At 41.2% G+C, this 24,603-nt stretch overlaps 1 pseudogene; it reads left to right on the plus strand.

Annotated features, from left to right (window-relative positions):
- The first annotated feature begins 1,246 nt into the window (after positions 1–1,246).
- Positions 1,247–17,805, plus strand: LOC115191467 (tripartite motif-containing protein 16-like; annotated as a pseudogene).
- The last annotated feature ends 6,798 nt before the right edge of the window (positions 17,806–24,603 follow it).

Raw genomic sequence — 24,603 nt, forward strand, 5'->3', positions numbered from 1 at the left:
CCACCAAGGCTACAGAGACTGTTTCTAAAACTCCACAAATATGACTTGCAACTGGAGTACAGGTCAGGGAAACAATTGTTATTGGCAAACACATTGTCCAGAGCTTTTGACAGCTCAGAACTAAACCAGATATACGAGCAGGACGACACCATACATGTAAACCTTATCAGAAAGAGTTGCCCTGTCTCAGATGAAATGTGGACAGTTATTTCACGTGCTGCTGCAGAAGATGACTGTTTGTTAAAGTTAATTGAAGCCATAACATGCAGGTGGTCTGTACAAGCTATACCCTTATGGTCAATACAGGGATGAGATATCTGTACTGGATGGAGTTAACCTATACCCTACCATTATGGTCAATACAGGGATGAGATATCTGTACTGGAGGGAGTTGACCTATACCCTACCATTATGGTCAATACAGCGATGAGATATCTGTACTGGATGGAATTGACCTATACCCTACCATTATGGTTAATACAGGGATGAGATATCTATACTGGAGGGAGTTGACCTATACCCTACAATTATGGTCAATACAGGGATGAGATATCTGTACTGGATGGAATTATGTTTAAGGGTTCATGAATTGTGATACCAAGTGTGTTACAGACAAACATGCTGATCAATATATACATTTATACTCCGACATTACTCGTCCTAAAATGTTTATATTTCTTAATTGCATTCTGATTATTTTTAGATTAGTGTGTATTGTTAGATATTACTGCACAGTTGGAGCTAGGAACACAAGCATTTCACAACACCCGCGATAACATCTGATAAATATGTGTACGCGACCAATAAAATCAAATGTGATTGTATTGTTGAAAGTGTTAGATAATTCTCAATCCGTGTTGTGTCTTGTCTAAGAACAGCCCTTTGCCATGTTACTGTATAATAGCCATATATCACACCTCCTCAGGACTTATTGATTAATTACAACACATAGGTGTATTATAAGGCATTATAAAGGTCATTAAAATAATGATACATACGTACTTCATAGAAATTGTTACCCTTCATATATTCTAACAACTCACATTTTAAGATTCATTATGTCATTTGTTCCATGTTAAGGGCTTTAACCTTGGAACAAAACTATTTGTCTCCCTCTTGCTGTTGCATGCAGTTCCTCTCTCTCTTCCTCCATTCCTCTAACCCCTTCCTCCCTCTAACCCCACCCCTCTGGCAGAATCAGGAAGTCCATCCCCCTCCCACAAACTATCTTGTGAGGAAACGAAACTGATCTGAGTCTCTGTGTCGACTGTCTGTGTGAGAGTGAACATCCGTCCAAATGGCTCAGCAGGGAGTTCTGCTGGACCAGGACCAGTTCTGCTGTTCTGTCTGTCTGGACAGTGGCTATTCCCTGTGGACACAGTTACTGTAGAAGCTGTATTGAGGACTACTGGGATCAGGATATTCTGAAATGGGTCTCTAGCTGTCCTCAGTGCAGAGAGACCTTCACTCCAAGGCCTACTCTGAGGAAAAATAACATGTTGGCTGAGCTGGTAGAGAAACTGAGGAAGACAGGACTCCAGGCTGCTCCCCCTCCTGCTCTGTGCTGTGCTGGACCTGGAGATGTGGCGTGTGATGTCTGCACTGGGACCAGAAAGCAGAAAGCCCTCATGTCCTGTTTGGCATGTCTGGCCTCTTACTGTGAGACTCACCTCCAATCTCACTATGAATCTCCTGCTTTGAAGAAGCACAAGCTGGTCAAAGCCACCACACAACTACAGGGGAAGATCTGCTCTCATCATGACAAACTGCTGGAGGTTTACTGTCGTACCGATCAGCAGTGTATCTGTTATCTGTGTACAATGGATGAACATAAAGGCCATGATACAGTGTCAGCTGCAGCAGAGAAGACTGAGAAACAGGTAAGACCAGAACAACTTGTTGGTGACTGTCTGATAAACAAAGAATTAAAGATACAGTAGGAACTAAGGCTGTTTGAATATGATATCATTCAAATGAAATGGATCCTCAGCAGAACAAATATGAACGCAAACCTTGATTGTATAGATATGTTAACCCAGATTCTCCAAATGTTTCACCATTTTCTGAAGTCAAACACTATTATCATTCTGAATGGCCTTTTATGAGTCCAAAGTTCAGTCTCAACCCCTTGATACATTTACGTATACTGTTAAAACTATAATCATTCACATAGCAACGTAATAATATAATTTCACACAGATACATTTGAATCCTTACTCTCTATGGGCCCTATGTCACATTACTATACTATTGATCTACTGGACAAATAAAGCTTGATAGCTCATTGAAGAGTGATTCTCCACAGAGGCAGCTGGGGATGAGTCAGCAGAAGGTCCAGCAGAGATTCCAGGAGAGAGAGAAGGAGCTGACGGAGCTCCAACAGGCTGTGGAGTCTTTCAAGGTGGGTATTGTTGACCAAAGGAGACACAACATTTCACTTCTCTCCTCCAGTCAGAGAGAGAGAGAGAGGGGCCCCTCTCCAATCCCACTGACGGGAACAGGACTCCTTTCAGAGAATAGACTGCTTAATGTAACTGACAGGATATGAACCCAGGTCTACCGTGGGATAAACCAACATCTTGACCATTACATCAAGAGGACATGCCAACTGCCGTTAAACTCCAAAGAAGAAGAAACATTATATTATGTCTAAGTACAGTGTTGTAACGATGTCTTTCGCTCTCATTCCATCACTTTAATGGTAGTTGGTTGTGTGGGTCTCTGGTTATGAATGGGGTGCTGTCACGCCCTGACCAGGTGAACTCGGGTATTTTGGGTCAGGGTGTGTCATGTTGGGTATTTTTCCTTGGTTTGTTTTTTATGTTTACGTTTTAGCCTTGTGTTGGCTCTAGGTGGGTTATTTCTATGTTGGGTTCTGTCGATTCCCAATCAGAGACAGCTGTCGCTAATTGTCTCTGATTGGGATCACATTTAAGTTTCTGTTTTCCCCACGCTGTTTGTGGGGTGATGTCTCTTTGTTTTTGAGCAAGTACCGTATCGGCATTTTCTTGTTTTGGTGTACGTGTTTATTCCAGTGTGTTGAATAAACATGTGTTCGCTCCCAGCTGCGCTTTGGTCCGCTTCCTCATTACCCGACGCCGATCGTTACAGGTGCTGACAGACAATCGTTGATAGATATTTATTGAGCTCTGATCAGGACGCCAATTGATTGCGGGTGTATAGTTTCTGGAACAGCGGCAAAGACTTGTCATCAGAAGCTGGACAGAATCCAGTATATAGCTTTAAGGATATGTATTGGTGCATTTAAATCAACATCTGTATGTATCTTACTAGTGGAGGCAGGTGAGATGCCTTTGGGTATACGGCGTAATAAATTGTCATTATCTTATTGGGTTGCAAGGCTGTGAGGTTGAGCATCCCACTGCTACTGTTCTAGATGACTGTTGGGAATATACTAGTAGACAAGGCAGTGGTTTTGGTTGGACAGTTGTAGGTATCAATGTTATTATGGAGAAATGAGAGAATGGGTGTAGTAGTGAGATTCTGCTGGGGACCAGCACATTCAGGTGTGGAAGGGAATGAAATTGTAGACCAGTTAGCTAAAGAGCTTTAAAACAATATTCCACTGGGTAGAGGTGAGGACAAATGTAAGATCAGAGACATTTTGATAGATGTGTGGCAGAAGAGATGGGACTCTGAGCACAAGGGACTGCCTTTATATGTCCTCTAAAAGTCGGTGGACCAAGATTTAAAGATCAGATTAGGAAGGAAGAGGTGGTGTTTACTCGATTGTGCTTAGGACATTGTACATTGAACTGGTCCTTACATCTGGTTGGCAGAATGTGAATGGTTTGTGTCTGGAGGGTATTGTCAATGAGCATGTGTTGTTATATTGTTGTAAGAATGTTGAAGAGAGTGAAAGTTTGAAGTGTAGGGTCATTGAGGATGGATGGGGTTGGGGGGATTTGGAAGGGATATGGGGGATGGGGGAGGGTCTATTAGAAGTTACTGGTACTCTTTTTATTTTCTCAGACGTACTGAGTTAGGTAGGAGGATTTAGAAATGGTGTAAACCGTGATTGAACACACTCCAGCACAGTAGGTGGCACCATGCACCTTTAACGTTGGTTTGTGGACCGCCATTATATCATAGAAGAAGAAGGTGTTGTGTGAGGGTTTTGTGGTTCCTGAGGAGGGCTACTATTCTTTTTGCGTACTTTCCAAAAATTTTTTGTAGTTGTTAAGGGTTTATTTCTTAGTTTCCACTGTTTATCGGTTAGAGTTGAGGGGGGAGTAGCGTAGTTTGGTTGGGAGGTGTGATGTCCTCAACCGAGTGGAGAAGAAACGCTGTCTCTTCAGGTGCGTTCTGGAGAATGGTGTGGAGGAATTATTGATCATGGTCGGTGAACAGGTGGGAGAGGAACATATACACTCTGTATCCAGAATGAACAAGGCGGTGGTTGTGGTAATGTAAAAGGTGAGTCTTGTTGCCCGGCTAGTTACCAGTATGATTTATGTGAGGGGTGTGTTGGTGCAGATTTCGACAAGAGTAGTGGTGTCTAATCTGCCTCCGTTTTTTACGGACGAACAGATCCTTAAAGAGTTGGTTGGTTTTGGTAAATTTGAAGTGGTTTTTGTTTCATTTACTCTCGTCTAGGTTTTTTAGGTCATGTTTCACCCTGCCAGCTCCTATTAGTTGTATTGAAAAAAACAGGTCTTATTTTAGGTCATGTTTCACCCTGCCAGCTCCTATTAGTTGTACTGAAAAAACAGGTCTTATTTTAGGTCATGTTTCACCCTGCCAGCTCCTATTAGTTGTACTGAAAAAACAGGTCTTATTTTAGGTCATGTTTCACCCTGCCAGCTCCTATTAGTTGTACTGAAAAAACAGGTCTTATTTTAGGTCATGTTTCACCCTGACAGTTCCTACTAGTTGTATTGAAAAAACAGGTCTTATTTTAGGTCATGTTTCACCCTGCCAGCTCCTATTAGTTGTATTGAACACTGTGGCACCAACTCACCTTCTGAAAGTTCTATTCCCAGTCCATTGTTCTGCTTCACAATGTCAGCTTCACTATTGTTATCAATGAGACCAGCCCGCGTTAACCTTGTGTGTTTACCTCAGGTAACTTATTATTAACTAGGTTACAGCTACTTGGTGAGGAAGCTCACTGTTTACCTGGATACATGTTGTAGTGACCTACAGTGTTAGTGAGTAGAAGAGATGGTTGGTGCAAAGCCATCAAACGTTAAAAATGTTTATCCATATTTTTTTTCAGAAAAAGGTTTAAAACCTAAAGAAAACGTATGTCCTTGTCCTCTTTTTCAGGATGTGGCCGATTTAAACAGCCAGAAAATATTTTTTTTAAATGAAGAAATAACTTTTTTTAATATGTTCTTTCTAAATGGCAGCTGGGTAATATGATAATCGTTGAAATCTGTTGGTTCGTAGGCATCAGAGAGAATGCTGTGCAGGTTCACTGAGTTGTAAACCAAATGGATAGGTGGAGCTCATTGATTTGTAGCTCTGACGCAGATTATGAGCCTATCAAGTGTCTTGAATTTTCTTCTTTTTTTTCACCTTTTTTTAACCAGGTATGTCTCTTTTTTTCTTCTAGATGGTGTTCTATACTGTATGTTATGATATGTCTCCTAGATGGTGTTCTATACTGTATGTTATGATATGTCTCTGTCTTCTAGATGGTGTTCTATACTGTATGTAATGATATGTCTCTGTCTTCTAGATGGTGTTCTATACTGTATGTAATGATATGTCTCTGTCTTCTAGATGGTGTTCTATACTGTATGTAATGATATGTCTTCTAGATGGTGTTCTATACTGTAAGTAATGATATGTCTCTGTCTTCTAGATGGTGTTCTATACTGTATGTAATGATATGTCTTCTAGATGGTGTTCTATACTGTATGTAATGATAAGTCTCTGTCTTCTAGATGGTGTTTTATACTGTATGTAATGATATGTCTCCTAGATGGTGTTCTATACTGTATGTAATGATATGTCTCTGTCTTCTAGATGGTGTTCTATACTGTATGTAATGGTATGTCTTCTAGATGGTGTTCTATACTGTATGTAATGATATGTCTGTCTTCTAGATGGTGTTCTATACTGTATGTAATGATATGTCTCTGTCTTCTAGATGGTGTTCTATACTGTATGTAATGATATGTCTCTGTCTTCTAGATGGTGTTCTATACTGTATGTAATGATATGTCTTCTAGATGGTGTTCTATACTGTATGTAATGATATGTCTTCTAGATGGTGTTCTATACTGCATGTTTTTTTTCTTTTTTTTCTTTCACCTTTATTTAACCAGGTAGGCTAGTTGAGAACAAGTTCTCATTTGCAACTGCGACTTGGCCAAGATAAAGCAAAGCAATTCGACACATACAACAACACAGAGTTACACATGGAGTAAAACAAATATACAGTCAATAATACAGTAGAACAAAAGAAAACATTTACATCACATTTACATTTAAGTCATTTAGCAGACTCTCTTATCCAGAGCGACTTACAAATTGGTGCATTCACCTTATGATATCCAGTGAGTATATATACAAAAAGTCAATATACAGTGAGTGCAAATGAGGTAAGTTAAGGCAATAAATAGGCCATGGTGGCGAAGTAATTTACAATATAGAAATTAGACACTGGAAGGGTAGATGTGCAGATGATCAAATCAAATGTATTTGTCACATAGACATGGTTAGCAGGTGTTAATGTATAGCGAAATGCTTGTGCTTCTAGTTCTGACAGTGCAGTAATATCTAACAAGTAATATAACCTAACAATTCACAACAACTTCTTTATACACACAAGTGTAAAGGAATGAATACGAATATGTACATATAAATATATAGGATGGCAAGATGCAGTAGATGGTATAGAATAAAGTATATACATATGAGATGAATAATGTAGGGTATGAAAACATAATATAAAGTGGCATTGTTTAAAGTGGCTAGTGACACATTTAATTACATCAAGATGGCAAAATGCAGTAGATGGTATTAGCGTACAGTATATACATATGAGATGAGTAATGTAGGGTAATAAAGTGGCTAGTGATAAATTGATTACATACATTTTTCCATTATAAAGTGGCTTGAGTTGAGTCAGTATGTTTGTAACAGCCACTCAATGTTAGTGATGGCTGTTTAACAGTCTGATGGCCTTGAGATAGAAGCTGTTTTTCAGAATCTCATTCCCAGCTTTGATGCACCTGTACTGACCTCGCCTTCTGGATGATAGCGGGGTGAACAGGCAGTGGCTCGGGTGGTTGTTGTCCATGATGATCTTTTTGGCCTTCCTGTGACATCGGGTGGTGTAGGTGTCCTGGAGGGTAGGTAGTTTGCAGCCGGTGATGCGTTGTGCAGACCTCACTCCTCAAGGAGTACAGGAGAGGGCTGAGACTGCACCCTTGTGGGAACCCAGTGTTGAGGATCAGCGGGGTAGAGATGTTGTTACCTACCTTCCCCACCTGGGGGCGGCCCGTCAGGAAGTCCAGGACCCAGTTGCACAGGGCGGGGTCGAGACCCAGGGTCTCGAGCTTAATGACGAGTTTGGAGGGTACTATGGTGTTAAATGCTGAGCTGTTATCGATGAACAGATGAATGTGCAAGTAGAGATACTGGGGTACAAAGGAGCAAGATAAATAAATACAGTAAGGGGATGAGGTAGTTGGATGGGCTGTTTGCTGCTATGGTGACCAGTGAGCTGAGATAAGGTGGGGCTTTACCAAGCAGGGTCTTGTAGATAACCTGTAGCCAGTGGGTTTGGCGACGAGAATGAAGCGAGGGCCAACCAACGAGAGCGTACAGGTCGCAATGAGGTATGTAGTACCCACAGAAGACCACAGGGAGGAGCAAGAGAGCTATAAACCCATACAGTTTTTCTCTTTAAATACCCTGAACCTAACAATCAATCAAATATATTTATGAAGCCCTTTTTACATCAGCAGATGTCACAAAGTGTTGTACAGAAACTCTAACCCTACGTATAACCTATATTAGCCTGAACCCTAATTCTAGGGTAGGGTAGCTTAAAACTATTTAGTAATAATATTATTTTAGTAAATGCCATTTTAGTACTAAATAACTTTTGTTATTTTTGAAATAAAACCTATTTAAGCATTTGCTTTTTCTTAGCTGATTTATTATATTTATTATTGCAAGGCAGAACACTTGATACACAAGACTCATTTGTTTGATATGTTAAATGTGGTTTGAACTGGGTGACATAGTAACCTCTATGTGAAAGTCCAGCAATTGGCGTGGGATAGGTGGGGCAGGTTTGAGACTGATCTCTGGAATTAAATACACTTTATTTCTCAGCTGCCTCACCAATGTCTTTATGTGAATTAATAACTTTTAATTGGTAAATATTTCCAATAGATGGCAGCATACGACCACTAAGCATCAGTTATAGGCTACAAGCAGCAATATGATTGACATAAAATAGCATGCAAACAAAGACTATATGTCCCATGATTTTCTAAAATGGTCACTCATTACTTTACAGTTAGCTATATATCTCTTGTTTGTCCTGTGTTGCTTTTGGGTGATCAAAACAATATTAACTATAGCAGGTATTGAACCCTGGTCAAATAACCACTAGTCAGATGTGCTGACCTCAACCCTAGTAAACATGCATTATAACATCATGTTAATATGTCATATTGGGAGTAAACAGCCTCGGACTAGAAAAGACGATGCATCTTCCAGCCTGACAATAAATGACATCATGCAGCCCTCACGGTTAGTAAATGTACCTCAACATGCCACTCTCTTGTGGGAGAAGGCAGAGTGCTCGCTGCTCGCAGACGGAACAAGTTTTTGGAGGGGCTTGTTGAGTTGGATACTTGTACTTGACCTAAACTAATCTGAACTGTCTTATGCTCCCATCTATTGGAATTATTTAGCATTATCAGCAGTACTGAATACAGTGGATATCCTTACTAATGTAGTAATTACTCAGAATTGCAAAATATAAAGTGTTATAGATCATTTTAGCACTAACAGCCATCTATTGGAATTATTTTGTAATAGAAAAGACGATGCATAATGAAAAGGTAATAAGTTATTGCCACGCTTTTATATTTTAAATGTAGCCTTCAGTCAGTTAAAACCTGTTATCCAATCGTATAGCGTGGCGCGAATTACAAATACCTAAAAAATGAAAAAACTTCAATTTTTCAAACATGACTATTTTACACCATTTTAAAGACAAGACTCTCCTTTATCTAACCACATTGTCCGATTTCAAAAAGGCTTTACAACGAAAGCAAAACATTACATTATGTCAGGAGAGTACCCTCCCAAAAATAATCACACTGCCATTTTTCAAGCTAGCATATAATGTCACAAAAACCCAGAAGACAGCTAAATGCAGCACTAACCTTTGATGATCTTCATCAGATGACACACCTAGGACATTATGTTATACAATACATGCATGTTTTGTTCAATCAAGTTCATATTTATTTCAAAAACTAGCTTTTTACATTAGCATGTGACGTTCAGAACTAGCATACCCCCTTACTTCCGATGAATTTACTAACAATTTACTAAATTACTCACGATAAACGTTCACAAAAAGCATAACAATTATTTTAAGAATTATAGATACAGAACTCCTCTATGCACTCGATATGTCCGATTTTAAAATAGCTTTTCGGATGAAGCACATTTTGCAATATTCTAAGTACATAGCCCAGCCATCACGGGCTAGCTATTCAGACACCCGGCAAGTTTAGCCTTCACCATAATCACATTTACTATAAGAAAAATGGTCTTACCTTTCCTGTTCTTCGTCAGAATGCACTCCCAGGACTTCTACTTCAATAACAAATGTTGGTTTGGTCCCAAATAATACATCGTTATATCCGAATAGCGTCGTTTTGTTGGTGCGTTCCAGAAACTATCCGAAATGGTAAATAACGATCGTGCGCAAGGTGCATTTCGTGACAAAAAAATTCTAAATATTTCATTACCGTACTTCGAAGCATGTCAACCGCTGTTTAAAGTAAATTTTTATGCAATTTATCTCGTAGAAAAGCGATAATATTCCGACCGGGAATCTGCGTGTCTGTAAGAAGCAGGAACAACAGAAAGACGGGGGTGGACCATGCACGCGCCTAAAGCCCTTTGTCCCCTGATAGACCACTTAGCAAAAGCGCTCGTGTGTTTCAGCCAGGGCTTTGAATTACGTCATTCAGGTTTTTCCCGGGCTCTGAGACCCCATTGGAGCTGTGGGAAGTGTCACGTAACAGCTAAGATCCTGACTTTTCAATAAACAGAAACAAGAAGAACGACTCCTTGTCAGACAGGCCACTTCCTGCATGAAACCTTCTCAGATGTTTGCCTGCCAAATGAGTTCTGTTATACTCACAGACACCATTCAAAGAGTTTTAGAAACTTTAGGGTGTTTTCTATCCATATGTAATAAGTATATGCATATTCTAGTTACTGGGTAGGAGTGGTAACCAGATTAAATCGGGTACGTTTTTTATTTTTAAAATTACACACAGCCATTTTCAATGCAAGGACAGGTGTCACCAAAAGCAGAAAACTAGGAAAAATTATGCACTAACCTTTGACAATCTTCATCAGATGATACTCCTAGGACATTATATTAGACAATACATGCGTTTTTTGTTCTATCAAGTTCATATTTATATCTAAAAACAGCATTTTACATCGGCGCGTGACAGAAAATGTATTTCCCCCAAAACCTTCGGTGAATCATCACTACAATTTACAAAAATACTCGTCATAAACGTTGATAAAATATTAAACTGATTTTTCAAAGAATTATAGACCAATATCTCCTGAATGCAACAGCATTGACAGATTTCAAAATAACTTTACTGGGAAAGCACACTTTGCAATAATCTGAGTACTCTGCTCAGAAAAATACACTACGCAATACAGATAGCTGCCATTTTGGAGTCATCTAAATGCATAAATAGCAATAGAAATATTTACTTAACTTTAATAATCTTCATCAGAAGGCACTTCCAGGTATCCCAGGTCCACAACAAATGTTGTTTTGTTCGATAAAGTTCATAATTTCTGTCCAAATAACTCCTTGTTGTTCGCGCATTCAGTTCAGCTACTCCGAATGTAGGAAGCGCACGGACAATGTCATGACGAAAAGTAAAAAAAATCTATTTACGTTCAAACGTGTCAAAAGTTGTATAGCATCAGTCTTTAGGGCCTTTAGAACGTGAAGATTCAGTAATATTTCAACCGGACGGTTCCTGTGTCTTGAAAAACGTTTTGGAACAGAGGATACTCCCTCATGAATGCACGCCAATGAAGTGATGTCATTCCCTGGGTCACCAACTTCCCAGCCTTGTCATTCGGTCTCTGTTCATCGTAGACGCCTCAAACAACTTTCTAAAGACTGTTGACATCTAGTGGAAGCCTTAGGAAAGTGCAAAATGAATCCTTAGTCACTGTGTGTTCCATTGGCAATGACTTGAAAATAGTACAGCCACAAGGTTTTCATTTCCTGCTTGTATTTTTCCTCAGGTTTTTGACTGCCATATGAGTTCTGTTATACTTACAGACACCATTCAAACAGTTTTAGAAACTTCAGAGTGTTTTCTATCCACATCTACTAATCATTTGCAAATATTTGACTCTGGGCAGGAGTATTAGGCCATTTTACTCTGTTCAAATTGGATACGTTTTTCATCCGGACGTGAAAATAATGCCCCCTTGCCCAGACAGGTTTTAAGAACAGATTCTTATTTTCAATGATGGCCTACCAGGGAACAGTGGGTTAACTGCCTTGTTCAGGGACAGAACGACAGATTTGTGCCTTGTCAGCTCGGGGATTCAATCCAGCAACCTTTCGGTTACTGGCCCAAAGCTCTAAACACTAGACTACCTGCTGCCCGGCCAAACGCTATTACCACTAAGCTACCAGCTGCCCTTTCACAGAATTCTAGTTTACGTTTACATGAGTCATTTAGCAGACACTCTTATCCAGAGCCACTAGGGTTAAGTGACTAAATCTGCCTAAAAAAGGCGATTTACAGATGTTTCACCTAGTCGGCTCGGTGATTCGAACCAGCCACCTTTCAATTACTGCCCAACGTTCTTAACCGCTAGATTACAAACCACTAAATGTTAAACACAAAGTCAAATGGTCGTAGATAAATGGTAAGCTGGTTAAATAAAAGACTGCTGTTATAACTTTCTGACTGCCATTGTTTTGGGGAAATAGGGACATGTCTATTTCTCCAATTATCTGTAATAGATGTATTTATTTTAATGGTTTGAAGTTCTACACCATTTTAATCAGGATAACCTATTATTTCTAATGATGTAAGTTTGAGCAGCTTAGTTATGGTATGTCTGTTTCACTAAATATCTCACAATGTGTACATTTAGATGTTTTCATGTCGGACACCATTTTAATCAGGAGAATCTCCTCTTTCTAATGACAAAAGGATGGGCAGCGTCCTCTGCTGTCATCGATCACTAGACCAGAAATAGTCAGAAGTTGCCCGTTTTTTCCTACTTCCTGGTAACGCAGACATAAACACACTTGGCACCATCGAGGTGCGGATGTTTACTTTCTACACCAGTTGTTATTTTTCAGTTTGGTCCTAAGAACAGGTTTTAGTGGTAAAATAAAAAGGTAGAAATTTTTTGGTGCCATTTCGGGGAAATGGAATTCTAAGGATCATTCCAGTCAGAAGAGGCTCTGTGAAGGTTCGTTTCAATTCATTTGTTATGGCCTCGCTAGTGTTCCAGCTCAGACAACATTCTTTGGCCGTTTTGACTCGTTCTATTGTCCAGCCTACTAGGACTCAGGGGACAGAGGCTGGGTCGAGCTCTGCTGCGGGGCAGGCTACTGGAGGGGGGACCAGGAGGGAGGAGAGTAGAGCAGGGCCAAGCGGTGTTCTGTACCTGCCTCTCCAGAAGGGGGACAAGGCCTGGTGGACCTGGAGAGCAGGGTGGCAGCGTTCTGACTCAATGAGGTGCAGAGGCTACTGTACCTACTGTCTCTCTCTCTCTCTCTCTCTCTCTGTCTCTCTGTCTCTCTGTCTCTCTCCCGCTCTCTCTCTGTCTCTGTCTCTCTCTCTCTCTCTCTCTCTCTCTGTCTCTCTCTTATTAACAGCACTCTGCACAGGCAGCAGTAGAGGACAGTGTTCAGATCTTTACTGAGCTGATCCGCTCCATTGAGAGAAGGAGCTCTGAGGTGAAGGAGCTGATCAGAGCTCAAGTGAAGGCTCAAGTGAGTCAAGCTGAAGGATTTCTGGAGCAACTGAAGCAGGAGCTAGCTGAGCTGAGGAAGAGAAGCACTGAGCTGGAGCAGCTCTCACACACAGAGGATCACATCCATTTCCTCCAGGTAAATAAACTGCCTTGTTACATGTGATATGAAATTAACTTAAACCAGTTGAGGACAGACGTTCCGCTAGCGGAATATCACCAATTTCACCATTATCCAATGGTAGAGTGTGGCACGATAATACAAAAACCTTAAAAATGCTATAACTTCAAGTTCTCAAACATATGACATTTTTACACCATTTGAAAGACAAGACTCTCGTTAATCCAACCACGTTGTCCGATTTCAAAAAGGCTTTACAGCAAAAGCAAAACATTAGATTATGTCAGGAGAGTACCCATCCAAAAATAATCACACAGCCATTTTCAATCAAGCATATATGTCACAAAAGCACGAAACACAGCTAAATGCAGCACTAACCTTTGATGATCTTCATCAGATGACACTCCTAGGACATTATGTTATACAATACATGCATGTTTTGTTCAATCAAGTTCATATTTATATCAAAAAACAGCTTTTTACATTAGCATGTGATGTTCAGAACTAGCATTCCCACCCAAAACTTCCGGTGAATTTACTAAGTTACTCATGATAAACGTTGACAAAAAACATAACAATTATTTTAAGAATTATAGATACAGAACTCCTTTATGCAATCGCTATGTCAGATTTTAAAATTGCTTTTCGACTAAAGCACATTTTGCAATATTCTGAGTACATAGCTCAGCCATCACAGGCTAGCTATTCAGGCTAGCTATTCAGACACCCGCCAACTTCGGGGCTCAGTGAACTTGGATTACCTTTGCTGTTCTTCGTCAGAATGCACTCCCAGGACTGCTACTTCAACAACAAATGTTGTTTTTTTTCCAAATAGTCCATTGTTACATCCAATACCTCCGTTTTGTTCGTGCGTTCAGGTCACTATCCAAACGGTAACGCGCGAGCGCATTTCGAGACAAAAAATGTCAAAATATTCCTTTACCGTACTTAGAAGCATGTCAAACGCTGTTTAAAATCAATTGTTATGCTATTTTTCTCGTAAAGTAGCGATAATATTCCAACCGGACAATGCTGTATTCATTCAAAAAGGAAGAGAAAAAAATGGCGAGTTCTCGTGAATGCGCATATCCAGTTTCTCTGTCATCAGGCAGTACACTGACAAAGTGTGCTGCTGTACTTTGCCCGGAGACAGAAGACGCCTCAATCCGGTTTCTGAAGGCTTCAGAGAGCCAATGGAAGCCTTAGAAAGTGTCACATAACAGCTTAGATCCTGTAATTTCGATAGAGATGCAAAAGAAGGACTACAAAATCGCAGACAGGCCACTTCCTGCTTGAAATATTCTCAGGTTGTTGCCTGCCATATGAGTTATGTTATACTCACAGACACCATTCAAACAGTTTTAGAAACTGTATAGTTCTTTCTATCCAAATCTACTAATAATATGCATATTCTAGTTTCAAGGGCAAGAGTAGTGACCAGATTAAATCGGGCACGTTTTTTCATCCGGCCGTGAAAATAGTGCCCCCTATAGTGAAGAGGCTAATTTGAAACTATTCATCTTAATCATTATGTTGTCCTGTCTGTCTCTCTGTCCCTGTCTCTCCCTCTCTCTGTCCCTGTCTCTCCCTCTCTCTGTCCCTCTCTCTCACTCTGTCCGTCCCTCTCTCTCTCTTTGTCCGTCCCTCTCTCTCTCTCTCTCTGTCCGTCCCTCTCTCTCTCTCTCTCTCTGTCCGTCCCTCTCTCTCTCTCTGTCCGTCCCTCTCTCTCTCTGTCCGTCCCTCTCTCTCTCTCTCTCTCTGTCCATCCCTCTCTCTCTCTCTCTGTCCATCCCTCTCTCTCTCTCTCTGTCCGTCCCTCTCTCTCTCTCTCTGTCCGTCCCTCTCTCTCTCTGTCCATCCCTCTCTCTCTCTCTGTCCATCCCTCTCTCTCTCTCTCTCTGTCCGTCCCCCTCTCTCTCTCTGTCCGTCTCTCTCTCTCTCTCTCTCTCTGTCCGTCACTCTCTCTCTCTGTCCGTCCCTCTCTCTGTCCATCCCTCTCTCTCTCTCTGTCCGTCCCTCTCTCTCTCTTTCTGTCCCTGTCTCTTCCTCTCTCTCTGTCCCTGTTTCTCCCTCTCTCTGTCCGTCCCTCCCTCTCTCTGTCCGTTCCTCTCTCTCTCTGTCCGTTCCTCTCTCTCTCTGTCCGTTCCGCTCTCACTCTGTCTGTCCCTCTCTCTCTCTCGCTCTGTCCATCCCTCTCTCTCTCGCTCTGTCCGTCCCTCTCTCTCTCTCTCTCTCTCTGTCTGTACCTCTCTTTCTCTCTGTCCCTCTGTCTCTCTCTGTCCCTCTCTCTCTCCCTCGCACTCGCTCTCCCTCGCTCTCTCTATCCCTCTTTCTCTCTGTCTCTCTATCTCCAGAGTTATCAGTCTCTCTCCAGTATCAGTGTATCTTCAGACTTACCCAGCATCGTTGTCCGTCCTCTTCAGTACTTTGGAGATGTGAGTAAGACTGTGTCTGAACTGAGAGAGAAACTAGAAGACTTCCTTAAAGGAGAATGGACCAAGATCTCCACTACAGGTGTGTTGAAAACAATAAGAACATCAACTTTAGACCATTGAAAGTTCCCTACTAGTCATATACATGTGGAATATGGTATGATGATAACATTCCCTCTCTTTGTCAATGTGTTTGTGTGTCTGTAGTGAATATAGTGGAGGTTGTACTGCCTCCAGAGCCCAAGACCAGAGAACAGTTGTTACAATGTGAGTCTCTGTATTGGTAAGTACATTTACATTTACGTATAAGTCATTTAGCAGACGCTCTTATCCAGAGCGACTTACAAATTGGTGCATTCACCTTATAATATCCAGTGGAACAACCACTTTACAATAGTGCATCTAAATCTTTTAAGGGGGGGGGGGGGATTAGAAGGATTACTTTATCCTATCCCAGGTATTCCTTAAAGAGGTGGGGTTTCAGGTGTCTCCGGAAGGTGGTGATTGACTCCGCTTACCTGGCGTCGTGAGGGAGCTTGTTCCACCATTGGGGTGCCAGAGCAGCGAAAAGTTTTGACTGGGCTGAGCGGGAACTGTGCTTCCTCAGAGGTAGGGAGGCGAGCAGGCCAGAGGTGGAGGAACGCAGTGCCCTTGTTTGGGTGTAGGGCCTGATCAGAGCCTGAAGGTACGGAGGTGCCGTTCCCCTCACAGCTCCGTAGGCAAGCACCATGGTCTTGTAGCGGATGCGAGCTTCAACTGGAAGCCAGTGGAGAGAGCGGAGGAGCGGGGTGACGTGAGAGAACTTGGGAAGGTTGAACACCAGACGGGCTGCGGCGTTCTGGATGAGTTGTAGGGGTTTAATGGCACAGGCAGGGAGCCCAGCCAACAGCGAGTTGCAGTAATCCAGACGGGAGATGACAAGTGCCTGGATTAGGACCTGCGCCGCTTCCTGTGTGAGGCAGGGTCGTACTCTGCGAGTGTTGTAGAGCATGAACCTACAGGATCGGGTCACCGCCTTGATGTTAGTGGAGAACGACAGGGTGTTGTCCAGGGTCACGCCAAGGTTCTTAGCACTCTGGGAGGAGGACACAAGGGAGTTGTCAACCGTGATGGCGAGATCATGGAACGGGCAGTCCTTACCCGGGAGGAAGAGCAGCTCCGTCTTGCCGAGGTTCAGCTTGAGGTGGTGATCCGTCATCCACACTGATATGTCTGCCAGACATGCAGAGACGCGATTCGCCACCTGGTTGTCAGAAGGAGGAAAGGAGAAGATTAATTGTGTGTTGTCTGCATAGCAATGATAGGAGTAACTATCAGTTTCTTTTTACTGACACTCCTAACAATCCCTCTGGAAATATATAGCAACAGTAGATCTAATCAAAGACTGGGTATCTATCTGACTCCTCATATTTCTCTGATTTGATCTCTGCTGTGCTCTAATCAAAGACAGGGTAGATACAGTATCTGACTTAACTTATTGTTCTGACTCCCCTCATTGGTCTCTTCTCTGCTCTTCTCCCAGATTCCTGTCAGCTCACACTGGACCCAAACACAGCACACAAACAACTCTCTCTGTCTAAAGGGAACAGAAAGGTTACCTGTACACGCCAAGTCCAACCATATCCTGACCATCCAGACAGATTCACCAACCAGTGTCAGGTTCTGTGTAGAGAGGGTCTGTCTGGACGCTGTTACTGGGAGGTGGAGTGGAGTGGTGATGGTTATACAGCAGTCTCATATAAAGACATCAGCAGATCAGTGAGAGGTAATACATTTGGAGACAATAACAAGTCCTGGAGTTTACAGTGCTATAGTGATGGTTTTTGTTTCAGACACAAAACTGTTAAGACTGAAGTATCAGGCCCTCAGTCCTCCAGAGTAGGAGTGTACCTGGATCACAAGGCAGGTACTCTGTCCTTCTACAGTGTCTCCGACACAATGACCCTCCTCCACAGAGTCCAGACCACATTCACTCAGCCCCTCTATCCTGGGTTTAGTTTCAATTGTTATAATGATACTGCTGAGCTGGTTAAACTGTAGTAGGGTCCACATAGATACTAGTCATGCTGGTGTAGTCTATAGCTGAGCTGGTTAAACTGTAGTAGGGTCCACATAGATACTAGTCATGCTGGTGGTGATGGTCCACATTGTACATTTCCATGAATCAAGATGTATGGTGTTGATGTATACCATTGATATGTTTTCTCAATTGGTTCTCTGTTTATGTAGTTTTCCTCAGTGGATCAGAGAGTAACTAAACAATAAAACCAGCAGATATGTTGATTTGCCACTCAGTATATCAGTAATGTTCAGAATAGTACTTTAATATCATTGGAGATTGATGGTCTTTTTAATCCACTATCCAGAGTCAGGAACAGATTCACCCTCCTGTTGTGTTGGTTTCATGTTAATTCATTCTGTGTTCCCGGTCCAAAATGGCCGCCCCATTATAGTTGATTATAAATCCATAATAATACATATTATCACCTAATATTGTGTTAGATCTTTTTATCAACTGATGTTCATGTGAGCATTACAAGTTTTGATCTTCTATTTACTATTTATGGCCTGTAGGCCTCATTGACCTGAGTTCATACAACACGTTTTGAGGAAATAAAATCATAATGTATGGATTATTTTGACTATAACAAATACTCAGATGAAACATATTGTGTTATTTATCACAGACTACTTTGTGTCAAAGTTTAACAAGGACATTTGTTTTGAAACCATTTTAAATGTTTAAATAGTGGCACAAAATAACATCAGTTGTGTTCCTGGTCCAAACTGACCGGTATGATTTGATTCGTAAAGAAAGGACATCGGCCCAAAACTACACATGAAAACTTTACCATCTTACAAAATGAATGTCTGAACACATTAAATAACAACAGTAACAATAACAGTATTACTAACAATTACAAAAACATTAAAATGTTCACAATCTGTCAATCAATGGTGGCTACATTTTGTGTTTTCTCATGCACATGTTGGACAATACGTGGTGTTGTTGCATGTGCCTTGCAAATATATGCACTGCATTTATGGAACGTGATGCTGGTTTTGACATCTCTTGGTGCACACAGATTCCCCTCTTCCTCCTGTCTCTTTTGTCTCTGCCGGCCGTAGATCTTGCTTCTGGCCCTTGTATATCTCTCACCAATCCAGCAGAGGATGATGTTGGAGGAAGGTGTTGGAGGAAGGTGTTGGCGCCTTTGAATGAGGGGTGCCACCATGGCTTTCCCCAACTCATCTAGGAATAGTCTCTTCTTGAAACATTTCCCCTGCTTCAGCCTGGATTCACCTCCATCCACACCAGGAACGCGCTGTAGGCCGACACATCTAGATGTTGAAGAACACCACCATGGGCCAACGTGACGTCATCCTCAGTGCAACAATCAGGAAACAAAATAATGAGTACATACAAGTGATACGTCATGTCTTGCATAGTGAAGTGAAAAACTGCATCAAAGCTTTGTTTTAATTTATCACATCTAGAACATATTTACGTATTGAAATGAATAGAATTGACTCCATATTGTTCACAAATTCAATGAGCATTTCACCACTGACCAAAAAGGGACACAGTCTTCCAGCTGATGGCGAAACTCGAGTCGCACCACATTACTTCTGACTCATGCACAAATTCATGTTGTTACTCCTATGAACAGAGGAAGTGAAATATTCCTTGATATTAAAAAAGACCCAAGCCACTAATAATAATAACAACACAAACCTATAAATCACTTTCCTCCTCATTCATTACTGCTGCACTGCTTGTTGTACATCACATACATAGTATAGACAGATAATAGCAGGCTTCCCCCTCCATACATACATAGTATAGACAGATAATAGCAGGCTTCCCCCTCCATACATACATAGTGTAGACAGATAATAGCAGGCTTCCCCCTCCATACATACATAGTGTAGACAGATAATAGCAGGCTTCCACCTCCATACATACATAGTATAGACAGAAAATAGCAGGCTTCCACTTCCATACATACATAGTATAGACATATAATAGCAGGCTTCCCCCTCCATACATACATAGTATAGACAGATAATAGCAGGCTTCCCACTCCATACATACATAGTATAGACAGATAATAGCAGGCTTCCCCCTCCATACATACCTAGTATAGACAGATAATAGCAGGCTTCCCCCTCCATACATACATAGTATAGACAGATAATAGCAGGCTTCCCCCTCCATACATACATAGTTTCATTTACTGAGGAAGTAGGTTCAGCATACACACTGACATTCTGATGTTTATAACGTATTCCCAGCTACATGTTAGGGTGGAATGTTCCATTTGTCAACAGTAAGGTCAGAGTTATGTTATTGTAGACAGAGAGGTTATACTGACAAGGACTTTCCCCCAACTGGAGACCGGTTCCATTTGTAAACAGTAAGGTCAGGGTTATGTTATTGTAGACAGAGATGTTATACTGACAACGACTTTCCCCAAATGGAGACTGGTTCCATTAGCTATATCTCCACCCCAAGATAACCCTGCACAATGTCTATTTGCACCCACTACAGGATGGAAATTGCAAGTGTAATGGCTGTGCTCAATGCAATGGGACTTATACACGTAGATCCTTCAAACTCCCCCAAACAGGGAAACAGATCCCAATCAAAGGTGTTATGACCTGCTCCACTAAGGCAGTTATCTTATAACTTGTCCAAGGGGGGAAAATGATTCTGGTAAAACAAAGCGCGAGTTAAAAGTACGAATCTCTGAGCATCGTAGCACCATTAGGTGCAAAAACTCGACTTACCCGGTTGTGGCCCACTTTTTGGAAGAGAACCAATCGATTTCGTCCCTACGTTATATCGGCATCGAACATGTCACCCTCCCTAGGAGAGGGGGTGACCTCGACAATTTATTGTTAAAACGAGAGGCTGCCTGGATCTTTCATTTATAGACCCTTGCTCCCTAGCTCACCTCCACATAATCAATTTACAAGTTAAAGACACACCTTGGAAAAAATAACAAAGGAAAACTATTACTAGATGAAGTTTAGTGTTGCATTTTTTATTTCCCATCACCATAAATCATATTTAATCACTGAACAGTAGCAGACCTAACTTCATCTGTTCCTGACACTGGACAGTGGATTAAAAAGACCATCAATCTCCAATGATATTAAAGTACTATTCTGAACATTACTGATACAGTGGGGGAAAAAAGTATTTGATCCCCTGCTGATTTTGTACGTTTGCCCACTTACAAAGAAATGATCAGTCTATAATTTTAATGGTAGGTTTATTTGAACAGTGAGAGACAGAATAACAACAAAAAAATCCAGAAAAACGGATGTCAAAAATGTTATAAAATGATTTGCATTTTAATGAGGGAAATAAGTATTTGACCCCTCTGCAAAACATGACTTAGTACTTGGTGGCAAAACCCTTTGGCAATCACAGAGGTCAGACATTTCTTGTAGTTGGCCACAAGGTTCTCAGGAGGGATTTTGTCCCACTCCTCTTTACAGATCTTCTCCAAGTCATTAAGGTTTCGAGAATGACGCTTGGCAACTCAAACCTTCAGCTCCCTCCACAGATTTTCTATGGGATTAAGGTCTGGAGACTGGCTAGGCCACTCCAGGACCTTAATGGTATGAGCAAAATACCAGCCTTACTAAAGTTGAACATTTATTTTGAGGCCTTTAACTCTACAGCTACAGCACTCACCAGTTTTCTTTTCAGAAGTCCATAGGTCATCCCTGTAGACTGCCCAAAACTAGTGCCTTACAGCTGTAGACTTATCATATAGTTATCAACTTAGGATAGTACACTAAGCAACACCCCGCAAATTAGGAAAGCCCTAGATATGACATTAGACAATGCCATGATAGGGTCATTTTGCCAAGACCATGGACGTAGATAGAATACAATCCAATTAGATGATTAAGGTGGCTTAACTATATTTTCTTTTGTTTATGCTTTCATTCATTTTGTTTCAATTTCTTCGGCACATAGCCATAAACAACTCCCCCATACAACCATCAGTTAGTGCCACAACGCCGCTCATTTGGGAGGAAATGTAATAATATATTTCATGAGTGTGTGTGCGTTGTTAACATCTGCCTAAGTTACTGCCCAGATCTTCCAGTCTGGACGACGGGTCCGGAACGGCGATCCCACTCCGGACATCCGCTGCCCAACCTTGGAGCGGACTTCTTCATTTGCAGACACACTACCCGGGTTGACCACCAGAGAGGGGACTGCAACAGCAATTACCAACTGGACATCTGCTGCCCAGCCATGGATTGGACTTCTTTATTCGCAGAAACCCTACCCGGGTCGACCACCAGATGGGGACCACAACGATGGTCCACAACCCGGGCAACCCACGGTCATTTTGATGTTGGTTTGCAACGTGCAGGTTAATCGCAAGATTGAACCCAACATGGGGGGACTGTCATGACGTTGGCCTGTGGGTAAAGTTTATGACCCCCCCATAAATACCTTTCTCCCTTCCCTCTCTCTCTGACTCTACTGAAGGACTCTTGAATAGCCTTTGTTAACCTGTTGAGGATCTTATCCCGATCTTATCCCGGTATTGGGATTCATTGTCATGTGACCATGGCGGGGAATTCAAAACTGCAAGAGTAATCATTTCAAAAAATCAAATAATCAACTATTTTCCTCCATTTGAAAGATATATCTCCTAAATCTAACCACGCTGTCCGATTTTCAGAGGCATTACGGAGAATGCATAAAGTTAGGTTATGTGAGGAGAGTACATTGACAATAGCTGCGTGTAATGTTTAGCCAATTCAAAGAAGGGCATCAACAGACAGAAAACTAGCTAGAATTATGCACTTACCTTTGACAATCTGCATCAGATGACACTCATAGGACATTATGTTATACAATACATGCATTTTTAGTTCCATCAAGTTCATATTTATATCCAAAAACAGCATTTACAGTCACGGTGAAATTCAGAATTTTTTTCGGCTCGAATGCACCCAGTGAATCCAGCATTACAAATCACGGAATTACTATTCGAAAACATTGGTAAATTATAATATTGTCATTCAAAGAATAATATATTATCATCTCGTAATTGCTACCGAAGGGCCAGATCTCAAAATAACTTTACTGGGAAATCACATTTTGTATAAACTGGGTACTATGCTAACAACAATAAGCTATATGCTAAGCTAAGCTAAGCTATACCGTTAGCATTAGCATCATCTAATATCGATAATAACATTCTAAATATCCCCTTACCTTTGATTATCTCCATCAGAAGGCGCTGCCAGAGATCCCAGGTCCAGAACAAATGTGGTTTCTTTTGACAAAGTTCATAATTTATGTCCAAATAGTTAGCGTTCAGTAGGCTCCCACAAAATGAGGTGGGCAGTGTAAAGTCACGTCGAAAAACTAAAGAAAACCTAGTAAATAATCTATTTACGTTTGTTTAAACATGTCAAACGTTGTTTAGCACTAATCTTTTGTTCCATTTTTAACGTGAAACATCAGTAAACATCAGTAATATTTTCACACAACCTATCAAGTGTCTAGAATAAACGATAATGACAAAGGCACTCTTCTCAGATTCATGCGCAGGCGCAAAAAATGAAGTGATGACGTGTCAACTTGTAAGCTTTCTAATTCGGTGTGTATTTATCACAGATGCTTCAAACAACTTTCTAAAGATCGTTGACATCTAGTGGAAGCAGTAGGAGTTGCGAACTGAATCCTTTCTCACTGTGGTATCTTTAAAACAATGACACTAAATAGTACAGTCACAAAATTCTCTTTTTTTTTTTATCTATTTTTCACAGGTTTTTGCCTGCAATATGAGTTTTGTTATACTTACAGACACCATTCAAACTGTTTTAGAAAATTCAGAGTGTTTTCTATCCGAATGTGTTAATAATATGCATATCCTAGCTTCTGAGTTGGTGTAGGAGGCAGTTAAAAATGGGCACATATTTCTTTCAAAATTCTCAATACTGCCCCCGTGGCCCGTAGAGGTTAAATATAGAGAGTCTGGGAACATCAAACAAGTGGGAGGAAAGGAACCATATTTCGGTAATAGAACCAGTTGAAAATATGCATTGGTACTTAACTTTTTAAGGTATAGTGGGCAGTATTTTCATTTTCGGATGAAAAGCGTGCCCAGAGTAAACTGCCTAATACTCGGGCCCAGAGTCCAATATTTGCATATTATTAGTACATTTGGATAGAAAACACTCAGAAGTTTCTAAAACTGTTTGAATGATGTCTGTGAGTATAACAGAACTCATACAGGCAAAAACCTGAGAAAAATCCAACCAGGAAGTGGGAATTCTGAGAATTGTGGTTCTTCTTTCGAATCTTTCGAATCCCTATCGAAACTACACTGCACTTCCTATGGCTTCCATTGGCTGTCAACAGCCTTTAGAAACTTGTTTCCTCCTTCTCCTGTTACTGGGCAGAGAATAGTAGCTCAGTCAATGAGTGGACTGCCTATGGACAAAGGGCTTGGGTATGCACGAGCCTGCGAGTGCGCCGTTCCCTCTTTTTCTCAAAAAATATATTTCCGTTCGTTCAAACATGTCAAACGTTGTATCGCATAAATCATTAGGGCCTTTTTTAACCAGAACATGAATAAAATTCAAGGCGGACCATTGGGTTTTCTTTTAAAACGTTTCGGAATGAGAGTACCCACCATCAAATCGCGCGCCAGGGTGAATGATGGACCATCACGTTCCATGGCTCTTATTCGGTCAGATCTCACTGTAGAACACTCAAAACACTTTGTAAAGGCTGGGGACATCTTGTGGAAGCAATAGGAAGTGCCAGAATATAATTCACCCCCTTTGTTT

Source organism: Salmo trutta, chromosome 4 (assembly GCF_901001165.1).
Source record: "Salmo trutta chromosome 4, fSalTru1.1, whole genome shotgun sequence".
Taxonomy (NCBI): Eukaryota; Metazoa; Chordata; class Actinopteri; order Salmoniformes; family Salmonidae; genus Salmo; species Salmo trutta.